This window comes from Enhydra lutris, unplaced genomic scaffold, assembly GCF_002288905.1.
Source record: "Enhydra lutris kenyoni isolate GAN:26980312 unplaced genomic scaffold, ASM228890v2 scaffoldscaffold24, whole genome shotgun sequence".
NCBI classification, from domain to species: domain Eukaryota; kingdom Metazoa; phylum Chordata; class Mammalia; order Carnivora; family Mustelidae; genus Enhydra; species Enhydra lutris.
The window spans coordinates 29,437,143-29,444,023 of NW_019154108.1; positions in this window are offsets into that span (position 1 = coordinate 29,437,143).

Here is a 6,881-nt window from a genome sequence, read left to right on the forward strand (position 1 = left end):
TCTGTGACATTAGCCACTTCCCTACACGCACCTGCACCAGAAATCACCACAGCTGAAAGTTTGGTGCACGCTTGTCTAAACTTAAAAATATATGTATGTACAATCAGAATGGTGAAAATAAACACCTGTGACACCAGTATGCACCAGTGAGCATACAGAGGAGCTGGACAACTGCAGGGGTTGCTGGTGAGGGTGTGAAATGGTCCAGACCCTCTCGGAAAACGATGGCTGGGGCTCTCATTAATGAGACAGGAGTTTACCATAGGACCCCACGATTAACTCCTGGACGTCTATCCCACAGAAATGCTTACATCCACACCAAAACCTGGACATGGATGTCCGTAATTGCTTTATTTGCAGTTGCCCCAAACTGGAAACAACCTCCATGTCCACCCAGCTGAAGAATTACATAGACTGTGGTCCGTCCACTCCACAGAATACTACTCAGCGGTAAGACAGAAGGAACAGCTGTTATCCATGGCCACCTGCATGGGGCACCGAAGAATTCTGCTGAGTGCAGAAAGTCTCAAAGGTTACACGATGCGTACCTCCATTTAGATAGCACCCTTGAAACAACAACATTATGGAGATGGAAAAGAGATTGGAGGTTGTGAGGGGTACGGTGTAGTTCGGGCTAAGAGACCCCGTGGGTGCCAACAAAGGAGAACCTGGTGACTTCACAGCATGAGCAGGACCCTCTTTTTCCAAGAGCAGGTATTGGTTCCAGGATGAAGGGTCATCGGTTTGCCGTCTTCAAACCATCATCTGAGTCCTGTGTGGAGACCCCAAGGTGTCCCTGTTTCCCTGATCATGTGAGTGTATATCTAGCAGTGAGGGATAAGTTATCCGGAATCCCTCCGAAGACGGTAACTGAAGGTCAGACTAAACCTACAGAGGAAAGTGCATCTGCCTAGTAACTTCCTAGAATTTAAATGTGAATAGCAAATGAAAATAAAAGTTTTTGGGAAGGGAGGGAAAAAGGAGAGGGAGAGAGAGAATCCCAAGCAGACTCCCCACTAAGCACAGAGCCTGATACAGGGCTCGATGTCACCACCCTGAGATCATGACCAGAGCTGAAGTCAAGAGTCAGAGGCTCACCCGCCTGGGCCACCCAGGGGCCTATAAAATAAAAGCTTTCTGTGTAATGTTTACGGGACAACCGAGCAAACATGGGGTGAGTCTGTCTAAGGTGCGGTCAAGTGCATCCATGTCAATTTCCTGATGGTCCTCTTGTGCTGCTGTTTCCTAAGATGTTCCCTGGGGGAAGATGGGTGAAGGATCTCTTTGCATTATTCCATGTTTGGTTGAGCTATAATTCACATCCCCAGAGAGTGACCCTTTTAGGGTGCTCACGGAATTGGGCAACCGAGTATCTCATCTGAGAACATTTTCTTTACCCCAAAAAGGAACGCTGTACTCATCAGGAGCCACTCCCCATTCCCCCATCTACGCCCCCACAGCCACTAATCTACTTTCAGGCTCAAAGTGCCTGGTCTAGATATTTCATATAAATAGAATCATAAAATAAGTAGCCTTTGGTGTCTGGCTTCCTTTACTTAGTGTGATGTTTTCAAGGATCTTCTACATTGTAGCACGTGTCCTGACTGTGTTGGTGTTTAAGATTCTATTTATTTATTGGAGAGAGACAGGAAGAGAGAACAGGCAAGTGATGGGGGAGGGGTGGAAGGAGAGGGAGAAGCAGGCTTCCTGCTGAGCAAGTAGTCTGATGCGGGGCTCCATCCCAGGACCCTGAATCCACGACCTGAGCCGAAGGCAGGTGCTTCACCGACTGAGCCACCCCAGTGTCCCAGGACCGTGTTTTTCCTTCTTTCTTTCTTTCTTTCTTTCTTTCTTTCTTTCTTTCTTTCTTTCTTTCTTTTCCCTTCCTTCCTTCCTTCCTTCCTTCCTTCCTTCCTTCCTTCCTTCTTTCTCTCTCTCTCTCTCTCTCTTTTTTTTTTTTTTTTGATTTTTATTCGCTTATTTGACAGCGAGACCGTGAGAGAGGGACTACAAGCAGAGGGAGTGGAAGAGGGAGAAACAGGCTTCCTGCCGAGCAGGGAGCCCAAAGCGGGGCTTGATCCCAGGACCCTGGGATCATGACCTGAGCTGAAGGCAGACGCTTAACAACTGAGCCACCCTGGCGCCCCAGGACTGTGATTCTTCTTATGGCCAAATAATATCTCATTGTCTGGAGATGCTTAACATTTTGCTTTTCCTTTCATCAGTTGGTACACTTTTGGGTTGTTTCCATTTCTTTGGCCACTGAGGATAACGCTGCTCAGGAACATTAATGGATGTGTAAATTGTCCTGTAAATACGGTTTCAATTCTTTGAGATGTATATACCTAAGGCTGGGACTGCTGAGTTCTACAGTAACTTTGATTTTCTGAGGAACTGCTGAGCTGTTTTCCAAAGGGCTGCACCCTTTTATATTCCCACCAGCAACACATGGGGGTGGGGGGTAGGTCCTCATCTCCTCATTTCTCCCCATCCTCCCCAGCACTTGTTACTGTCCCTCTTTACCATTGCAACCATCCGAGTGGGTGTGCAATGGTATCTCATTGTGGTCTGTGTTACCTGACCTCCTACCGTGCGCCTCCCCTCTCCCCAGTCTCCAAGCCCTCCCCCTGGAGCCTGCAGCTCTCTCCCCACCCCCGTCCTGCACCCAGAAACCACTCAGAGCCACGAGGACACTGTCTGTCCCTGTCACACACTGGGCTCCGCTGCCAGGGCCGAGCTCCTGGGGGGCAGGGAGGCCTCCTGGTGGCCCACTTGGTCACCCATCGCAAGACACAGCAGGCAGCAGTCCCTTAAAGTGGGCTTGTGCTCATTAAAGGAATGCCAGTGAACTTGAAGCTCCCGTGACCCCCCCCAGAAAGGAATGCCTGTGGAGTAAGAGGGTGAGGAACTTCACTCCCTGGCGGGTGGCCTCCCGGAGGCCACATCCTGGTAGAATTGAAACTGCTTTGTGAGCAGCAGAAAGAGGGACAGCTGGAGGGGAAGAAAGAAAAGAGGAAATGCCTTAGGACCGCCACCTGGGGACTCAGAGCCCCAGAGCCTGCGGGAGAGTCCACGGAGAAAGGAAGGGGAATAGAAAAGTGAGGGAGGATACAAGGCCCCTAAATTCAAAGTTCAGAAGCCCTTTATTTACTGAAAAGATGTTCAGGCTCGAGGGCCTCAAACGCTTGGCACTTCTTTCCTCCCGACTGTATTGAGACTCCCTCTGAGCAAAGGTTGAGTAATGACTTTACTGTCCCTCGGGAGCTGTTCTCGCAGGGAATAACATCTCTTTTCAATTCTATGGGTATTTTGAGAGTGCTCCTCTTCTGGAAAGTTCAAGAACAGTCCATTTATATCAGTCTTGGCTAATTATAAACAGATTTGGGTGAAGGTTCGGTCCATCACAGGGGTGCAAAAAGATAAATTCTAGGACTCACAAACAGAAAAACTCGTGGAAGAAGATTTGAGCTTCCCTAAGAAAAAGCTGAGTGAATTTCCTCCGTTTCTTTTTTTTTGCTCCTATCTATTGTATAAACGTTGTAGAATGCACGCCGCTTATTCATGTAATAAGACAAAGAAAAAGTGGGGCGCCTGGGTGGCTCAGTTGGTTAGGCCGCTGCCTTCGGCTCGGGTCATGATCCCAGGGTCCTGGGATCGAGTCCCGCATCGGGCTCCTTGCTCAGTGGGGAGCCTGCTTCTCTCTCTGCCTCTGCCTGCCCACTCTGCCTGCTTGTGTTCTCTCTCTCTCTCTCTTTGACAAATAAATAAACAAATAAAATCTTTAAAAAAAAAAAAAGACAAAGAAAAAGCAACACGTTTATTTAGTTTTTTTTTTTTTTATTTTCTTTCACTGCAGTTAATTAACACAGGGTGTATTATGAGTTTCTGAGGTACAAGCAATATGTTTATTTCAATGAACGCAATTACGGGCCGGTGAATGTGGAGTGGAGGCTATAAGAGAAGGGCGCTGAGACACGTCTGGTTTCCATGATGACCACGGACTCCGAGCCTTGGAACAACAGTGGCTCATTATCTCACGCCTTGTGGAGCAGGATCTGGGCGGGTGCAGTAAGGACTGGGTCCAGCGAGAAGCCATAGTCCCCGTGTCTGCAGGGCTCGGTTCCACCTGGAGGCTTGACTGGCAAGCGATCTCCTCTCCGGCTCACCTGTTGGCCGGACGAGATTACTTAGCTGTGCTATCGGGGCCCCACTCTCTGCTGACTGTAGGACAGAGGCCACGCTTGTCACCGACAAGCCGCTGGCCACCTGGCTTCCTTGCCCTTGGGTTGGTCCACAGACCCTCCTGCAGTCTGGCACCTCATTTCTGCAAAGCCAGCAAGGGACAAAGAAAGGCCCATGAGAATGGGAACTTGGATAACATAACCTAGTCGTCTTTGCCGCCTTTGAGGGGCCATTGTCGGTCTCAGGCCCCACCCACACTCAGGGCAAGTGGATTATATAAGGGTGTGGGTCCTGGGGAGTGGGAATAGGGGGACCACCTTGGAGTCTGCCACAGGGCACGTGACAGTTCTTGTGGGATCTGCACGCCCTCACCACTCAGCATTCCAGTACATTCTCAAGGCTGTCCTATTGCAGGCACGCAGCTCTCCACCTGGGAGCTCTTCTGCCACGTGATGGACATGCCTGGACTTGACACCCTGAGTCCTAGGGAGGGACAGGACATGGAGGCTCCCCCATTTCCTCACCCCATGGGCAAGGAGAGTCTAGCCATGTTTCCTGTGCCATCTCCCAGGGTCCCCAGCAGGGCTGGGCCCCAGCGGCAGTTGCCACAGCAACAATTTTGAAAATAATGTTCCTTTTCTTGGCTTCCTTCCCTTCCCTGCCTCCCTGCCCCACTCCCAGTCTCTCCGGGATGGCCTCTTAGGTAAGCCTGGCTAGGGGTCTGAGTCTGGGATGGCCAAACTGAAGTCAGCACAGTTCCAGGCTGAAGTCAGGGTATGCTGGGACTCCCAGCAGCTCCAGCTGCTGTGACAGAATGCCACAGACAACAGAGGTCAATGTCTCCTGCTCCAGAGACCGGAAGTCCAAGGTCACGGCAGGTGGCAGCCTTGGTGTCTGATGAAGGCCATGTTCCAGGCTGCAAACAGCCAGGGGCTTTTGCTGAATCCTCACGAGTTGGAAGGGGTGGAGGTGGGGGTCCTCTGGGGTCTCTTTTATTGTGGGCACTAATCCTATTCGTTAGGGCTCCACCTCAGGACCTGACGGCATCCCCCCAAAGCCCCACCTCCTTATACCACCAGCACTAGGTTTGTAACAGAAGAATTTGGGGAAGGGGGGACACAGACATTCAGACCATAGCAGCGTCCAGCCTAAAGGGACCTGAGATCCACAAGGATTAGAGAGGGAGCTTTGTGGGCCTGGCAGTGGAGGGGAGGAGGATGGAAAACCAGACATGACCCCCAGCAGGTTAGACAAACGTAGCTCATCCGGGAATAGTAACGCTGCCCAGATGTAGACAGGGGACAGACACCCTCACAGTGTAATAAAGCAGGTTTTTGCTCCTCAGCCATGACCCTGAGCGTGGCCGTATGTCCGTGTCACGCTGTAAGGGCCTGGAAGGGGCCACGGGGTTTTGGTTCTCTGACAATCAGTAAAGCAGTTGCAACATCCAATAGCTTTGGGGGGGCCTTCTTACTTGTACCCCAGGTTTCCTTGAACCTCCTTTCTTTGGACCTGAACAGGTGCCTTGAAATCAGTAAGTCCAAAACCCAGCCCACGAGTCTGCAGGCTTGCTTTGGATCCCACAGCTTGAGGGGCACATGACCTCCCAGGCTGCGCCAGCTGAACACAACGCTGTCCTCAGTCCTGCGTGTGGTCCACCACCAGGCCCCACCATGTGACCTCCCAATTTCTATTAAGTCTGTCCATTTCACCCCAGGGTCCCCCACTCTGACTGTCCCAGCCAAGCCCCTGCATCTCTGGATTTCCAGAATAGTCTCCTCCCTGGGTCACTTGAGAAGAGAGGACCCTTGAGGACCTCCCAACTCCTGAGGAGTCCGTTGCCAACTCCCAGCTCACGCCAAGACTCCCAGCCCCCTTCACGGCCCCGAGGACCTGCCTTCCCAGCAGTGAATCATGGCTGTGATGTCAGGAATTGGTAAATACAGTTCCTTATGAAAAAAGAAATCGAGAAAAATTCAGAGACCACATCAAGAACCTGTAGAGTCATGGCCCCGAATTTACAACATCAGCCAATGCTACCTTTCTGCCATATTTATTTCAAATGTTTTCCTTGTCTTTAAAGATGAATCAAACTCAAAACAGGTATGGTTATGATCCACTGTGAACACTGTTCTTATCTCTACTGCCCTGTCATCCTTTTTCCTGTGTCAGAGGAGCTACTATTGAGAATCCTTGTGTTTCTTTCCCATTCATACATTTTTTAAAAGATTTATTTATTTGAGAGAGAGAGTGAGCAAGCAGGGGTAGGAGCAGAGGGAGAGGGAGAGAATCTTCAAGCAGACTCCCCGCTGAGCGTGGAGCTGGACACAGGCTTGATCCCATGACCCTGAGATCACGACCTGAGCCGAAATCAAGAGTTGGATGCCCAACCGACTGAGTCCCCAGGCGCCGCCCCCCATTCATAGTTTGATGCTTTTATCGTACAATGCATGTTTTTAAAAATGAGTGGTTCTGTTCCCATTGGTTCTTAGAGTATGCGAACGATGCTGTATCGTCAAATCATGATTTCCCACCTATTTGTACTCCTACTTGCTCAATGTTTCTCTCTCCCACTTGACTGTAAAACCCGCAAGAAGGGAGCAGGTTTTCTCATTGCTGAACTGGTAAATCTGCCGAACTGCCTGACTCCCAAGATGCTCCCCATGTACCTTTGTTGGCTGAGTGAGAACCACCTCTCT